At 41.0% G+C, this 17984-nt stretch overlaps 1 pseudogene; it reads right to left on the bottom strand.

Annotated features, from left to right (window-relative positions):
• Positions 1–15606: 15606 nt before the first annotated feature.
• LOC121442713 lies at positions 15607–15979 on the bottom strand (annotated as a pseudogene).
• Positions 15980–17984: the final 2005 nt, after the last annotated feature.

The following is a 17984-nucleotide window of genomic DNA, read 5'->3' as shown; positions in this document are numbered from 1 at the left end:
CACTTCCTTGGTTAGATTTACCCCAAGATATTTTATGCTGTTTGTGGCTATCGTGAATGGTGAAGCTTCTCTGATTTCCCTCTCTGCTTCCATATCCTTTGTGTATAAGAGGGCGACTGATTTTTTGGAGTTGAACTTGTATCCTGCCACATTACTAAAGCTGTTTATCAGCTGTATAAGTTCTTTGGTGGAGTTTTGGGGGTCGCTTATGTACACTATCATATCATCTGCAAATAACAAAAGTTTAACTTCTTCCTTTCCAATTCGAATCCCCTTGATCCCATTATGTTGTCTTATTGCTATTGCTAGAACTTCAAGCACTATATTGAAGAGGTATGGGGAGAGTGGACAGCCTTGCCGTGTTCCTGAGTTAAGTGGGATGGCTTTGAGTTTCTCTCCGTTTAATTTGATGTTAGCTGTCGGCTTGCTGTATATAGCTTTTATTATATTTAGGTATGACCCTTGTATCCCTAATCTCTCCAAGACTTTTAACATAAATGGATGTTGAATTTTGTCAAATGCTTTTTCAGCATCTAATGAAATGATCATATGGTTTTTTTCTTTCAGTTTATTTATATGCTGGATTACATTGATAGATTTTCGTATGTTGAACCAGCCCTGCATCTGAGGAATGAAGCCTACTTGATCATAATGGATAATTTTTCGGATGTGTTCTTGGATTCGATTTGCCAGTATTTTGTTGAGGATTTTTGCGTCGATATTCATGAGTGAGATTGGCCTGTAGTTCTCTTTCCTGGTTGAGTCTTTGAGTGGTTTTGGTATCAGAGTAATTGTGGCTTCATAAAAGGAATTTGGTAATGACCCTTCTGTTTCTATATTGTGGAATACATTAAGGAGTATAGGTATTAGGTCTTCTTGGAAGTTCTGGTAGAATTCTGCATTGAAACCATCTGGTCCTGGGCTTTTTTTGGTAGGGAGGTTTTTGATAACAGCTTCTAATTCTTCACGACTTACAGGTCTGTTTAGATTGTTCACCTGGTCCTGGTTTAGTTTTGGTAGATGGTATTTGTCTAAAAAAGCGTCCATTTCTTTTACATTTTCCAGTTTTGTGGCATACAGGCTTTTGTAGTAAGATCTAATGACTCTCTGAATTTCCTCTGTGTCTGTGGTTATGTCCCCCTTTTTATTTCTGATCTTATTAATTTCCAAATTCTCTCTCTGTCGTTTGATTAGTTGGGATAGGGGTTTATCAATCTTGTTGATTTTCTCCAGGAACCAGCTTTTTGTTTCATTGATTCTTTGGATTGTTTTCTGTGTTTCTATTTTGTTGATTTCAGCCCTCAATTTGATTATTTCCAGTCTTCTACTCCTCCTAGGTGAGTCTGCTTCTTTTTTTTCTAGAGCTTTCAAGTGGGCTGTTAAGTCTCCAGTATGTGCTTTCTCTGTTTTCTTTAGGTGGGCACTTAGTGCTATGAACTTTCCTCTCAGGACTGCTTTCATAGTGTCCCATAAGTTCGAGTATGTTGTTTCTTTATTTTCATTGAATTCAAGGAAGACTTTAATTTCTTTCTTTATTTCTTCCTTAATCCAGGTATGGTTCAGTAGTTGACTGTTCAGTTTCCATGAGTTTGTAGGCTTTCTGGGGGTAGCATTGTTGTTGAATTCTAACTTTAATCCATGGTGATCTGATAAGACACAGGTGGTTACTAATATTTTTTTGTAACTGTGTAAGTTAGCTTTGTTACCAAGTATATGGTCAATTTTCGAGAAGGTTCCATGAGCTGCAGAGAAGAAGGTATATTCTTTCCTCTTTGGGTGGAATAATCTATAGATGTCTGTTAAGTCCATTTGTTTCATTACCTCCATTAATTCTCTAATTTCTCTGTTAGGTTTCTGTCTGATTGACCTGTCCATTGGTGAGAGAGGAGTGTTGAAGTCTCCTACTATTAGTGTGTGCGGTTTGATGTCTGCCTTGAGTTTTAGTAATGTTTCTTTTACGTACGTGGGTGCTTTTATATTAGGGGCATAGATATTCAGGATTGAGACTTCTTCCTGATGAATTGTTCCTGTTATGAGTATAAAATGTCCCTCTCCATTTCTTCTGATTGATTTAAGTTTGAAGTCAACTTTGTTAGAAATTAGTATGGCCACACCTGCTTGTTTCTTAGGTCCATTTGCTTGATAAGCCTTTTCCCAGCCCTTTACTCTGAGTAGGTGCCTGTCTTTGTGGTTGAGGTGTGTTTCTTGTAAACAGCAGAATGTTGGATCCTGTTTTCTTATCCAATCTCTTAGCCTGTGCCTTTTTATAGGTGAGTTGAGCCCATTGATATTAAGTGATATTAATGACCAGTGGTTGTTAACTCCAGTCACTTTTTTAGTAGTAGGGTTTGTGTGTTTTCCTTCTTTGATTTGCGCTGGTGATGAGTCTCTAGATGTCTGAGTTATTGTGGTCATTGTTGGACTCCTTGATTAGTGATTTTCCTTCTATTATTTTCTGTAAGGCTGGATTTGTGGCTACGTATTGTTTGAATTTGTTTTTATCCTGGAAAATTTTGTTTTCTCCATTTATAGTGAATGAAAGTTTGGCTGGATATAGTAGTCTGGGCTTGCATCCGTGGTCTCTTAGTTTTTGGAGAACATCTATCCAGGACCTTCTGGCTTTCATGGTTTCCATAGAGAAGTCAGGTGTAAGTCTGATAGGTTTACCTTTATAAGTAACTTGGCCTTTTTCCTTTGCGGCTCTTAATATTCTTTCTTTATTCTGTATATTTTATGTTTTGATTATTATATGGCGAGGGGATGTTTTCTTTTGATCCAGCCTATTTGGTGTTCTGTATGCTTCTTGAACCTTCATAGGTACATCTGTCTTCAGGTTGGGAAAGTTTTCTTCTATAATTTTATTAAGTATATTTTCTGTACCGTTGAGCTGCACTTCTTCTCCTTCTTCTACTCCAATTATTCTTAGGTTTGGTCTTTTTATTGTGTCCCAGATTTCCTGAATGTTTTGTGATGAGAGTTTGTTGGACTTGCTGTTTTCTTTGATCAGAGTGTTTATTTTCTCTATGTTATCCTCAGAATCTGAGATTCTTTCTTCTATCTCTTGTATTCTGCTGGTTATACTTGATTCTGTAGTCTCTATTCGTTTACCTAGATTTTCCATGTCCAGCCGGCCCTCTGTTTGTGTTTTCTTCTTTGCCTCCATTTCAGTTTTCAAGTCATGAACTGTTTCCTTTATCTGCTTGATTGTTTTTCCTTGGTTTCCTAGGGTATCATTCACTGATTTACTCAATTCCTCGAACTTTCTATTATACTTCTCATCCATTTCCATAAGGGCTTTTTTATATGTTGTTTAAGGGTGTCAATCACTTTCATGAAGTCAGTTTTTTCTACTTCTTCTTGAATAAGGTGTTCATGTCCTCCTGTTGTGGGGTCACTGGCTTCTGGTGGTTTCGTGTTGTTTTTCAGATTGTTGGGAGAATTCCTGCATTGGCGTCTGCCCATCTCTTCCTCCCAATACTCCCTTTTGGATCTTCTTTTACAGGATCAGGTCTTCTTGCCCGCTGATGTACCTTCCCAGTGATGTCACTCCCCAGAGATGTTTCTCCACAATGATGTTTCACTCGGTGCCCAGATCGAAACTCCGCGCTGCCTGGTTAGCTCGCGAACAAAGGGCCCACCCCGCTCGTTGCGGGCTGGCTATGGGAACAAAGGAGCTACCGGCCACTCCTTTGTCCTCCCGGATCAGTCCCAGCGTCCTAGCAGGCTGGGCAGGGAGGCGCTATGCCCCAAAGGAGGGAGAGAGGGAGGGAGACAGGGGGTGTGGGGATCTGGATGTAAGCTGAATGGGATAGAAATAGAGAGGCGGTTTGGGCACTATAGCCCCTGTAGGATCACAACCGATCTTGAAGGAAGCCAACGGCAGCAGCAATAACCTGTAATGTTTTGCGAATCTCTTGAAATTTTAATACCTAATCAACCCAATGATCTTGTCAGAGTCCTCATAATCTGCTCAGCTTTTTTGTTTTAGGTTTTTTTTTTTTTTTTTTTTTTTTTTTGAGACAGGGTTTCCCTGTGTAGCTTTGGTGTCTGCCCTGGAACTTGCTCTATAAACCAGGCTGGCCTCAAACTCACAGAGATCTGCCCACTTCTGTCTCCAGAGTGCTGGGATTAAAGGTATGTGCCATCACCACCCGGCTTTTTTTCCACTCACTTCTTAATAGTGCCACCAGTAAGGACCAAGCCTTAAATGCATAAACATTTGGAGGAATTTCAAGTCCAAACTATAGCAGGATAATATCTAAAAAGAATTGAAACTGGCGTCTTAAAGAGGGATTCATGCTTCGCTGTTCATAGTAGCACTACTTATCTGTCACACAAGTAGTAGCCACCCCAGAGTACATTAATGAGTGTGTTACTTTCCTCATCACTGAGAGAAAAATGCAAGGCAAAAAGTAACTGAAGGAAGTGCATGTTTTGAGTTACAGTTTGAGCAGATATTGTTCATTACAGAGGAAGAAGTATGGGGGCAGGAGTGAGCAGTGCCTGGCCACTCTGTGCCCACAGTCAAGAAGCAGGGAAAGTTACATGTCAGGTTCTTCTTTCTCCTATTATTGAGTCTGGAATTTTCCAGTTGCTAGCTCAGTTGCTCTGAGCCTTTTTGTGGCAGGTGGGCTTACCTGAGAGTCTTTCCAGCAAATTGGATTTTCTGAGAGTGACTCTCAGCAGTTCTTACTGTTTAGATGCTATTGGGGAGAGGGACCTAGTTAATCTGGTTAATTTCAGGAACTCTTCCCTGCGGGATGGAGCATTTCATATCCCCTTAGAACATCCTGCTGTTTCACCTCTCTGTTCAGATCCCATGTCTTAAAAGGTTTCCTTCCAAGAGGGAAGATTTTAGTCTCAGAGGAAACTGCTGTACAACACATGGGAAGGTGGCCCTCTGTTCTAGCACATGTGCCCTTCTTATGTGCTTCTAAGGATGTTTGCCTTGGGATTGAAGGACTTAGTTCCCTAAGGTAGTCAGATAGAGATTCTGCCAATATCAACAGTGTGAAGGATTTGCTCCATGTCTTTGTTATAGCGATCTTCTAGCTTAGGTAGCACTTGAGTCTAGAAAAAAGAAGAAAGGAAACATATTTATACTGGAAGGGGTCTACAAAACCTACTTCACTTTGCCATTAGGTGGTGGACTCTCTGGTTCCCTTGTGGTTGCCTGTGACAGTCAGACTGGGACCAGAAGCTTCCCAAAGTAGATGAAAGCTGAGGCTACCTGGGAGTTGGTTTGTTCCAATTCTCCCCCATCACTCAAAATAGGATTCCAACAAAGGAAGGAGTTAGTTCTTCCAATGACATGCATCTCTGTGCCAATAACGTGCATCTGTGTGCTTTTGTCCTGTGTTCCAGCCTTAGTGGCTCTTATTCAACATAATTTTCAGGACAAGGGAGATGGTTCAGTAAGTAAATACTTGACCTTATTGAGGTTGAAACCACAGAATCCACATAAAAAGCTCCTCATGGGGGCACACACTTATAATCCCAGTGCTGGAAGGCAGAGACTTGTGGATCTCTGGGACTCAGCTAGCCTAAGTGAATTGGTGAGTCCCAGGCAGGTGAGAAACCCTGTCTCAAAAAATAAGGTGGAAAGCGATTAGAGATGATACTCAAGGTTAACCAAGTCTTGCTCCTCATGCATGAGCATGCACACACACACATACAGACACACACACACACATACAATACAATACCTGCATGTATACATATGTAGACAAAAAGAAGCAGACATCATTCAAATCTGACTCTACAAAGCCCTCAGTGTTCTGCGGTTGGTGTGTTTTCCCTGTCAGCAGTGTGCTCAAGCTCACTCATGATTTACAAGGAGAGATGCTTCCTACCACCTCCCCAGTTGGCCTCACAAGGTGGATTTCACCAATCTGTCTGCCGGCAGTGCCGCCTGCCCTGGGTTAGAGTGAAGAAATAACACTTTGATGCATGTTTGCTCTGGTTTATTGATCCTATTAACATTAACTCCCAGGAAAATCAATGCTTCAGTCTTGCAGGAGATGTATAAATAAAGTGATAAAAATAAATCAAGGTCAATTGTTTCCTGATAGAAAAATGAGAGGTAAATTATGGCAGCCTGTGATCAAGAGCAGGGGAATGTTTCTAAGCTTGTGGAAGACTTAGGAGTGAGTACCAGGGCTCTGTTTAGCCTTCGATGGTGGTGCTATTTGGACTACTTGAAGGACATTCTTATCCCAAGTATCTGGCTGGTGCTGACCCTTGGCTGTCCTGCTTTGCTCTAGCTGGAACCAACATTTTTTTGTTCAGTTTTCCTAACCATGTTACCTTATTGAATAGCTAAACCTTTGGGCCTAGCCCCCTGCTGATAAAAGAGTACACTTCTAACCATTGTTTTATAGATTACTTTTCTATTGCTGTGACAAAATGCTATGACCAAGGCTACTCATAAAGGGTATTTAATTTGGGGCTCATGGTCCCAGAGGGTTTGAGTCCATGGCCATCATGGCGGGAAGCATGGCAGAAGTCAAGGAAGCATCAAATCATAGCAGTAGCTTACATCTTGATTCACAAGCACAGTCAAGGAGAGCTAACAGAATTGTATGGGTGTATGAAAACTTAAAGCCTTTCCAGTGATGTGCCTTTTCCAACAAGGCCACACCTCCTAATCATTCCGAAACAGTACCAAGAATTCAAGCCTATGCCTATGGGGCTATTATCATTCATCATACATTATAAGGTTGGTAATACTAAACTATTCCTGGAAGGTCCTGCATGCCCATTCACTGATGCAGGAATGATTTTCTGAATACCTGTGCTGTCATGAGAATGCTAATCTGTGATGGTACCTGCAGTACAGTGGCCGCCAAGGCAAACACATTCCCTGACTCCACAGAACTTACCAATTGGGTGAATGCACAGTCAGCAAGCAGTCAAGTGTAGTATGATGTCAAAAATGATTAATGCACTAAAAAGACTATGGCAGAAGAAAAGGCTAGCCAGGGACATAGTGGGAAAGGCTAGCCAGGGACTATAGTGGGAAAGGCTAGCCAGGGACTATAGTGCAAGAGTACAGGAGCACTCGGAAGAGTTGACCCATGTCCAAGGCAGAAAGACCCTCTTTGGTACATTCCCAGTACTGAGCACATGAAGAACGCTAAAGATTTCGGGGGAAATTCTGACCTCTGGTAACAGGAGTCTGGTTCTGCTGGACTTGTGGCCAGTTCTGTGATTTGGAAAAGCCAAGCATCCTCTCTGGGTTTTGACCACTCTAGGGAAAGGAAACGCCACTGTGCACTTTACAAGATGATTTGAAGGCTTAGATGAGAGTCAAAAGTTTCAAACACAGGAACTAAAACACAGGAAACTCTAGAGAATACTAGTTCCCTTCTGCATTGCCAGGGCTGCTGGGAGATCGCATAGCAGATATTCAAGCCAGCATATATCCACAAAGGGATACCATTTACATATATTCAGTCAATCAGAATGTGAGTGAGCACCTTCTGTGTGCTAAATACACCCAGGAGAGCTCGGTAGACACAGCAAGCATTGTCTCTGCTCTTGTACAGTTTGTTACTAGATTGTAGACTGTTGCACAGGACCGTAAGGCTACAAATTCCAGGTTCTTCCACTTGGTAGCTATTTCAAATTGGCAAATTATTTGTATCTTTATTTCTCATTTGTAAAATGGGGGTAACAGTAGCAATTAATTGAGTCCTGGTAATTCAATGAGTTACTACTGAGAAATGTCTAGAATTGGGTATTATATATGATAAGTATTTAGAAAGTATTTCAAGGCTGAAATTAAACACAAAATCATGTGAGATGTGCTTAAAGAAAATGCAGGCTAAGCCCCCAGCTTGTGCTGATGCCCTGAGATGTGCTACAACACTTTCCCCTTTTAACCATCCCACAGGTCTTTCTGTAGATAAAGAGGCTGAGATCAGGCAGCATCAAACCCTTGCCCAGACACACTCACTCCTCCCAGGCTCCCTTTGGATGTCCCAGTGTAAACACTAGAGATGATCAAGATGGTGTCCCCTTCCAAGGAGGCTTTGAAGTAGAGATAAAGAGAGAGACACACACTGACAGGCCAAGCACCTTACTAAAAATCTCAGCAGCAACAAATCAAATCACAAGATTTCCAACCAGGGTACCTGTGTTGTGCTTGTCCTAGAATCGAATTCAGCGAGCACTGATTAAATGCTAACAAAAAAAGTCTCCCTGATAACCCCAGTAGGATGGTGACACATGCATTCTGTCAAGGTCATGGCCCAGACATCCTCTAAAAATCAATGAACTGGGGAGAAGATATTCAAGTAAGCTTGTTGTCTGAGATTAGCTTGATTTGCAGGGAGAGTTGTGCACAGAGACAGTGACTCCCACACATTGTTCGTCATTTCCTTTACAGTGGAAATGTCTCATATAGCCAAGGTACATTCATCAGAAAGAAGATACACTGATATCTTACTGTTAACTGGCCTGCAGGCTTCATTCAGAGTCCACCCGCTTCACTATGGGAGCCTTTTATTCGGATGAACTCCTAGATCCCAGAACAAATTCAGGGAATCCCCTCAGAGGAAATTTGACTTCCCTGTATCTACATATCTTGACTTCTGTTCATATCGTACAAAGATACTACATGTCTTTCAATTAGTATCCATGGTCTATTTAATAAGGTGGGGCTGGGGCCACTGGGCTTTGAGTAATGATGTCCTTACATAGAAGACTTTCCTAGAACAAGTAAAAAAGAACTGATCCCATAAAATCATCTCAGAATTTCTTTTAAAAGAGTCAAAATTTCACAAAGCCCGCACATTACGTAGGATCAAAACCCCGTGCCATTGTCCTTGGCTTCTCATCAGCCCTCATTGTTCGCCATGTTCAGAGAGTCCAGTTTTAACCCATGCTTTTTCAGTCACAGTCCAGCTGGCCTTGGTGAGCTCCCAGTAGATCAGCTCCACTGTCTCAATGGGTGGGTGCACCCCTCGTGGTCCCGACTTCTTTGCTCATGTTCTCCCTCCTTCTGCTCCTCATTGGGACCTTGGGAGCTCAGTCCAGTGCTCCAGTGTGGGTCTCTGTCTCTATCTCCATCCATCACCAGATGAAGGTTCTATGATGATATGCAAGATATTCGTCAGTATTGCTATAGGCTAGGGTCATTTCCGGTTCCCTATCCTCATCTTCCCAAGGAACTAACTGAGGACCTCGGCTTGGGTTCCTGGGAGGGCTTTGTGGGAGCCTAGCCAGTTTGGATGTTCACCTTCCTAGATATGGACAGAGGGGGGAGGACCTAGGACTTACCACAGGGCAGGGAACCCTGACTGCTCTTTGGACTGGAGAGGGAGGGGGAGAGGAATGGGAGGAGGGGGAGAAGGGTGGGAGGAGGGGGAGAAGGATGGGAGGAGCGGGAGAAGGGTGGGAGGAGGGGGAGGGAAATGGGAGGAAAAAAAGAGAATAAATAAAGAGAAAAAAAAAGAGTCAAAATTTCAATGGAAATATTGGCCAAAATGTCCTCTTTTTTGACTTATTGGGCTTTTATTACAAAGACAAAATCTATTTGTAATGTGTTAATTTGTGGATTCCCAAAATGTAGATAGCTTTCAAAACATAATTTTAGTGTGTATGTGTGTGTGTGTGTGTGTGTGTGTGTGTGTGTGTGTGTGTAGTACAGTACTCTCAGAATCCAGTAGAGGACATCAGAAGCTGAATTCACAGGCATTTGTAAGCCACCCAACATGATGTTCTGAACTTGAACTCAGGGCCTCTTAAAGGACAGTCAGTGCTCTAAACCACTGAGTTATCTCTCAAGCCCTCTAGCTTTGGATTTTAAAATGTACCTCTTGAAATCATCTCATCTTTCCAGTGTGTGTGTGTGCGTGTGTGTGTGTACAAAGAAAATTATGCACTTTTCTCAAAGCTGGACTTTCTCCAGAGGATGAAGTAGTTCTAACTAGAGAGAGCACAAGAAAGAGTTCTTTGAGTTTCACATCTATTTTTTAAATGTGATTTTTGTCTGCGGTGCTGGTCGAACTGAATGCATAATGTGACCTTCCTGTATTTGCATCTTGCACTGGCTTCTCGTTTGATTTTAACCAGAAGTTCTGTTGACCTTGAGGCACAGAAGCACTGTTCTCACATGGGTGAGTGATCTGGGTGTATTTCTCCCGGGGATTAGGCAAGCATGAGTTTGTCTTCTCACCAGCACAGTGCCATTCCTCTGTACACTCTTGTGGATTTATGTCAACAAAATTAATTATGAACATTATGGGGGAAAAGCAAAGCCCAAAGCAGCTTGTATCCATGCCGAAGTTCCTCGGTGTTTTTCTATGCAGCAGAATTCACCATGGAGAAAGGTGCCTTTTGATTATTTCCACAATCTTTCCCTGACTCAATCATTTTTTTTATTATACTTGTAGGGTTCCTACTTTCTTTTTTCTTTCCTTTCTTTTGAGATTTCAGGTTTGCCTTGAACTCTGTAGCAGAGGATGGCCTTGGGCTTCTAATCCTCCTGCCCTCACCTCTGAGTGCTGCGATGGCAGGTGTGGACCTTAACCCCTGGTTTAGACAGGGATGAAGGTTGAACTCAGGGCTTAATGAGTACTGGACAAGTGTTCTACCAGCTGAGCTACATCCCCAGTCATGTGACATGCTGGGTGTCTATCCAGTCATTGTCGATCCATGTGACTTAGGCTGTTTTTTATGGTAGGAACCTAGTGGAATTCTTACTTGAACTCATAAAGCTTGTTTGGGTAGACTTACTTTAACCTTTGAGAAGTAAAAAAAAAAAAAAGATGGAAAACCGGTTGAGTGGAGTATCCTTCCTTATACCAACCACTATAGCTCCATAATTGTATCCTCCTGCTGGAATTTGCCATTTGGTAGCATGTATCCTCTGTGACTGCAGTGTGCTCTAGGACAACCAGGGAAATGGTGTTGGGAGGACCGTGTCTCTCCATTCTACACTCTTGTGACTCCATTTCTGCTGCCCTCTTCTTCATTCACTGAGGTTCATAACAGTCTCCTGCCTCCCCATCTTCATCCCCCACACTCTCAGAATACCTGGTGCTTTTCTTTCTTTTTCTCCATATGAAGTTGTTTTTATTCTTCAAGGGTTGCTTCAGAATGCCTTCTCAAGTCCTAGCTTTTATCCATCCTCTGGTAGTATTCATGGAAAACCACACATTCTCCAGTCAGGAGGGCAGTATCATACCTGAGTACCAACAACAAAAGGTTTGAGGCATGGCATAGTCTTTTTCTGTGTACACACACACACACACACACACACACACACACACACACGAGGGAGAGAGAGAGAGAATATAAAATGTTATGGCTAGTTATTATGTTTTCATAGGGGAGGCCTATGTAGGACTGTTTGCTTTTTCTCTAAACACATCAACCGCACCTATCTCTTCCTTTTCATTCTGCCTTTGAATGCAAATACAGTGTTGTGATTTGGCACTATAGAACAAAATTCCTATCTGTCATGGTAGGCAGAATTAGAAAGAGCAGATTAGGTCTCTGCATAGTTGTTAGAAAAGCTAAGGTCAAGTGATATGAGACAAATGTCAATATTCTGTCAATTATATTTTAAATAAACGCTGATTGGCCAGTAGCCAGGCAGGAAGTATAGGTGGGACAACCAGACAGGAAGTAGAGGCAGGTCAATGAGAACAGAGAATTCTGGGAAGAGGAAGTTCTGTTTGCAGTTGTGACCCATCCACAGAAGATATGACTGCCCTGTCGAATAAGGTACCAAGCCATGTCGCTAACACAGATAAGAATAATGGGCTAATATAAGTTGTTAAGAGTTAGTAAGAAGCCTGAGCTAATGGGCCAATCAGTTTATAACTAATGTAGACCCTGTGTAATTTCTTTGGGACATAAAGACTGTGGGGACCAGGCAGGACAGAAACCCCAACAACAGTCAAAGGCTACCTTGCTATCCCATGTTGTAACATGTTCCAATGCTTTGGACACTATTATTTGGGTTTTTTTTTTTTTTTGAGACAGGGTTTCTCCGTAGCTTTTTGGTTTTGGGTTTGCTTTTTATCAAAGAGAAATGCATGCTAGTCTGGGAAACTCTGTCAGCTGACATTCAAACAGTTTCTACACTGCCCTTTAAATCAAAGTGAATTCTAAATAAATTTTAATCCTCCAAGTGATGTTTTTGTCATCAGGCCTCTGCAATCTTAGCTCCCTAATATTTGTTGACAAGGAGCATAGCTTACCTTGTTTGCAGTTAGTCTGTCTTAAATTTCAAAGCAGATCCAAAGCTCCAGGAACTTGAAAGGCCAAGATTTTCTGATCATTTGTTTCACTTGTAACACCCCTAAGTCTGCTCAGCATATGTGAAATCTAAGAGTCCTCAGTCTCCAAGGCAACGGTTCTGCCATCCCTGGTTCAGTCAAGGGAGAAAGAGAAAGCCAGCGCCCTCTCACCATCTCCCTGATTCTGTTCTCATGTCTCAGCTAAGAAGAACCCAAGGGCAGCTCAACACAGTGTACTGCACTCATCACAGCAGACAAGCTCCCTCAATTTTCAGTTCAATCCCCAATCAGCAATGAGCTTTTACCTTTGCATAATCAGAAGTCTCCTGGGGCAGGTGCTGCTTGGTGGTGGAACACTTACCCAGCATATATTCAAAAAGTAATCCCTCTGAAGACCTGACTTTCTTAGAAGTCTTGTGTGTATGTAATATATATATATATATATGTATATATATATATATATACATATATATATATATATTATACTACCATCAGCGAAAACAACAGCAAACCTAGCTAGACAATTAACAATGGCATTTTTGCCTCTGCTTCTGTAAATGAATAGCTCAATCATTGAGACATACCGTCATTTATGATGCTTTGTACAAGCCTGTCTTCATTATTAATGTAATTTGTTTGATGGCTCATGGGTGTGTAAATTGGCAATATTTTGGAAAATGTTCTGTGTGTGTGTCATAAGAAATTGACAAACTAAAGAGAATAAAAACTTTTTAATTATTTGGGTGCAAAATTTTTCCAGGTTTTGTACATTTATGATTAGAACTTTGTATTTTAAAAGTCTTCAATCCTATAACCACATTGCTAAATTATCTGTCATTAAATGTTGTGACAACCTACTCTAAGATAATGTGAAGAGGTTTTATTGTACAGAAACATGAGTTATATAAAATGTCTCAACCGTTAATAGACCTAAAATGTCTCAACTGTTAATAGACCTAAATGTTTTTGTTTTCAAGATAAATATTTCTATAAGGAATATTTCTATTAATTTTATTGGACATGCCTTAAAGACATTTAAAATATTTTTTTAGGTTTGTAACTTATTTAAATCTGGAATTAACCAGAATAAATGTATTTTATTTTCAACTCACATATCAATAACGTGTTATTTTATCCAAGGTTGTGCCCCTTTACTGAAGCCATCAATCTGATTTATTCCAGATGCCAACGTGTCTGTGTTCCTGCAGGTTTGAAATTTCAGGTTAAACTTGGGTAAAACCACTCTAATGTGCCTAAGTTATTCTTTGTGTTATGTAAATGACATAATAATTTATTTGAGAGCCAGTAATAGACACATGTCAGGTTAAGATCAGAAGTAAGCATGTTACATGTGTCTACAACCCCAGTAGGAGGCTACAACAGAAAGACTGTGGGTTACAGCCAGCCTGAGGTATGTAGTGAGGTTATGTCAAGAATTAGAAAGGGGAGGAGGGAGAAAAAATGGAAGGGAAAGAGGGAGGGAGGTCAGGAAGGAGAGAGGGAGGGAGAGGGGAGGAAAAGAAGTAAGTACAAGAAATGGAAAGGGGACAAGAAGACAAAGGAAGGAAACTGAAACTTGTTCTAAGGAAAATACGGATTTCACTTTCTCTTAAGTTCTCCTCCAGGAATAAAGTAAAGGGAAATCTTTCTAATTTACCATCTTACACTCCTCCATTGCTGATGGCAGCGCAAACTGGTACAGCCACTTTGGAAATCAGTATGGTGATTTCTAAGAAAATTAGAAAACAACCTACTGCAAAACGCAACAATACCACCTTTGAGTATATACCCAAAGGATATATACCACAATCAATCATACCACAAGGACATGCGCTCAATTATGTTCACAGCAACATTATTTGTCATAGCCAAAATTTGGAAACAACTTAAATGCCCCCCGACCGAAGCATGAATAGAGAATGTGGTATATTTATACAATGGAGTACTACACAATGGAAAAAATAATGACATTATGAAATTTGCAGGCAAATGGGTGAATCTAGAAAACATCATATTGAGTGAGATAACCCAGAACCAGAAAGACAAATATAATATATACTCACTCATAAATGGCTTTTAAACATAAAGCAAAGCCCGCAAACCCCAATCCGAGAGAACCTAGGCAACAATGAGGACTCTAAGAGAGACACATGGATCTGATGTACATGGGAAGTAGAAAAAGACAAGACCTCCTGAGTAAATTGGGAGCATGGGGACCATGGGAGAGGACAGAAGGGGGGAGCAGAGTAAATGATGGAAGCAGAGAAAAATTTATAGCTCAATAAAAACAATTTTAAAAAATGAAAAAAAAAGTTCTGAATTCAACATGCCTAAGTTATTCTTTAGTGCCCAGGACACCATGAGTCTTCAGTATCGGATGACCACATGCTGGTCTTAGTGCTGGCCTATGAGAGCCTGTCTCAGGTAAATAAACAAATGAACAAACTAGAGAGAACTAATTAAAATTTAGGAAGAAGACTGTGAGTCTGTGTGGACACTGCTTTCCTTCTGAAGTTTCTCTACAACATTAAGCTATGGTACTTTTTAATTGTTTTACATGTGTTGACATATATGTTTTGTTCATGGTGGCAGATTTCATAAAGACATTTGTGCACAAGTGCACCATGTCCTTTGACCATGTTGAGTCATGCATCTTCTCCCCTGTGCTAGTCCCCTTTATTTCTCCAGGCAGCTTCACTTCTACTACTCCCCCGTGTGTGTGTGTGTGTGTGTGTGTGTGTGTGTGTGTGTGTGTGATCTTGTACATGTATATGCATGTGCATGTAGAGGCCAGGGAATAATCTAGATTGTTCCTCAGTTGCCACCCACCTTGGTGTTGATTTTGTTGCTGTTTTAGTTTTGTGTTGTTTTGTTTTTGTTTTGAGACAGGGGACTCTCTCATTGGTCAGGTACCAGCTTGTTTATACTGATGTACAAGTGTCACTGCTGGGATTAGAAGCCTGCACCACCATGCCTGGTTCTTTGATCTTTTTTGGGGGGGCGGGGTGGGAGGGTTGGCTTGTTTTTTTTTTTTTTATTTTTTTGTTTTGCTTTTTATGAGGGTTCTAGGTCATTGAGCTCAAGTCTTCATGTTTGCAAGGCAAACATATAAAGGACTGATTTAGCTTCCCAGTTTAATATTTGTTTTTATGAATTTGATTTATTTTAGTTAATGTGATCTTCAGTTATGCTTGTTTTCCTAAACGTTATATTTAATTCTTTACAGCTTTACTCTGTGTGTGTTCTTTTTAAAAACAAAAACAACAACAAAAAACACAGGGTTTTATTTCCATCCCATTGGGCAGGGCTCGGCAGGGCAGGGAGCAGGTTCTCATGGAAGGAAGAGGCCTCTACTCTACTTGCCGGTGATGAGCGGGTTCCGTAGCACCACGATGACTGAGTTCCCGCGCAGGAACATCTTGGAGATGTAGCTGTCCTTGTTGACAGGCTTGGACTTCTTCTTGCCCTTGCCGCTCTTGGGGACCTCAGTCCACATCTCCTTCACATTCTCCAGCACCATGTTTCAGTGCCTGTCAAAGGCCTTCACCCGCCCAAGGAGCTTCTTGTTGTTGCGACAGATAATGAGCACTTGTGTGTTGTTCTTGACTGACTGCGTGAGCACCGAGAGGGGGCCTGTGTTGAATTCCTCCTCCTCCCACTTCTGGAGCTCCTCTGGGGTCATCTCACTCTTGGGTTTATTGAGGAGACTCATGGTAGAGGTTTCGCTTGCAGATCGCTTCTGCCGCCAACGAGTTGCTCAGGTCTCCGGAGTAGCTGTGTGTGTTCTTTTTCCACTCAACTGTTGATGAGCACCAAACTGACTTCATACTTGCTTATTGCCAATAGTGTTGCTATAAAGATATATATGCAAGTATCAGTGTACTATATTAACTTATAATCTTGGAGTATAATTCCAAGAGTAATACAGCGGCATTTTATGGTAGTTCTATTTCAGTTTTTTGAGAAACCTCCATATTGGTTAGTTGACATTACAGCGATTACAAGATTCTGTTTTGGTTTTTAATTTTTGTTTTTACTGATAGACATTATATCCAGAGTGAGCTGAAATATCAATGTAGCTCAATTAGCATTTCCCTTATAATTAATACTAAACATTTTTTGTATATGTATTGACCATTTATATTTCATCTTTTGAGAACGATCTCTTCCTTTTATTAGCTGATTGATTCACTGAAGTGATTTCTTGCTAATTGGGGCTTGCGTTTTTATTTTATTTATTTATTTATCATGTGTGCGATCAAGCATGCATGTGTGTATATCTGCATATGAGTTTGTATGCGTGTGCGCATGTGTACACAAGCGTGTACCAGCATGCTTGTGGAAGTCAGATGACAGCTTTCAGGACACAGTTTTCCCCTTTCACTGTGTGGGTTTTGTAGACTTAACTCAGGCCATGCAGCTTGGTGAGCACCTTGACCCACTGAGCCGTAGAGTCAGTCCTGGTGTTTTGATGTTTGCTGTGTATGTAGACAGGAATCCTGTCAGACACATAGCTAGCAAAGATTTCCTCTGTGGCTCTGTAGGCCTTCTCTTTCCTTGTTTGTTGCCTTGCTGTGCAGAAGATTTTTGATTCCCTGTAATCCCACTTGTCAGTTTTTAGTTTTATTTCTTCAGTGATTAGAGCCCTTTTCAGAGAACCAGAGCCAATGCTTTACCATGAAATATTTTGTCTGTGTTTTCTTCCAATTGTTTTACATCTTACATTAAGATTTTTGGTCCAAATGGAACTAATTTTTTGTTAGTAGAAAGTAATTTTTTTGTTAGTACAGAGTAGGAAATAGAGATTGTTGTGATCAATCACACAAAATACAAGCTACAATGTTCTTGTAATTACTATGACTTCTTTCATATCCTAAAATGTGGTCTATTTAAAGACTAGTCTAGGAAATGGGACTGCCTAGAAGAATGTATATTCTACAGTGTTTGGGAAGAATAGTCTGTAGGTATCTGTTAAGTTCAATTGACCTAACTGACATCAAACTGTGAACTGTTGTTGCTGTTGTTTATTTCTGGCCTGGATAACATGTCTACTAATGAGAATGGAATATTGATGTCACCTACTATTGGATTAAGATCATCTTGGGTTTTTATATCCAGTAGTATTTATTTTATGGAATTGGATGCATCGATGTCCAGAGTGTGTGTGTGTGTGTGTGTGTGTGTGTGTGTGTGTGTGTGTGTCTGTTAGATCCATGGTATTTGTGCCCTTAGTCAATATGAAGTGAACTTTATCTCTCCAGAATTTTGGTTGAAATGTACTTTTTCCAATTTCATTGTCCAAAGCTCTGATGTTACAACACCCATGGTTGCTCATGTTCACCCTTGTAGACGAATATACTTGTCTTAGAGGTATGGAACAGCCTCAGTACCAGAGCTTGGTGTGAATACGCATGTGCCACTGAGATTCAGTTCTGCTTAGCGCCTATGAGGTACCACATGACTCTCCAGGTCTTGGACTCTCTGAGACTGGGTTGGGGAATTTTGGAGTTTAAAGACATGGTTGTAGGATATTCTACTACTCCTGGAAGGGCAGTTGTATTTCACACATGTCTCAGGACTATAGGTAGTGAGGCAGATGACTGGTGTCAGGGTTTTCCTAGCCTCTGCTTCTTGCTCTGTCATCCCAAATTTTGGTTTTGTGTCATTCTTCCTGGTGCATTTTCCTTCCCCCCACTTCCCTCACAGTTTGTTTATAGCAATAGGATAGTCTCT

This window comes from Microtus oregoni, unplaced genomic scaffold (assembly GCF_018167655.1).
Source record: "Microtus oregoni isolate MIOR12 unplaced genomic scaffold, Mior012 000002F_ref0000024, whole genome shotgun sequence".
In the NCBI taxonomy this organism is placed as follows: domain Eukaryota; kingdom Metazoa; phylum Chordata; class Mammalia; order Rodentia; family Cricetidae; genus Microtus; species Microtus oregoni.
The sequence above is the reverse complement of the archived record's forward strand: the minus strand, read 5'-3'. Positions and strand labels throughout refer to the sequence as shown.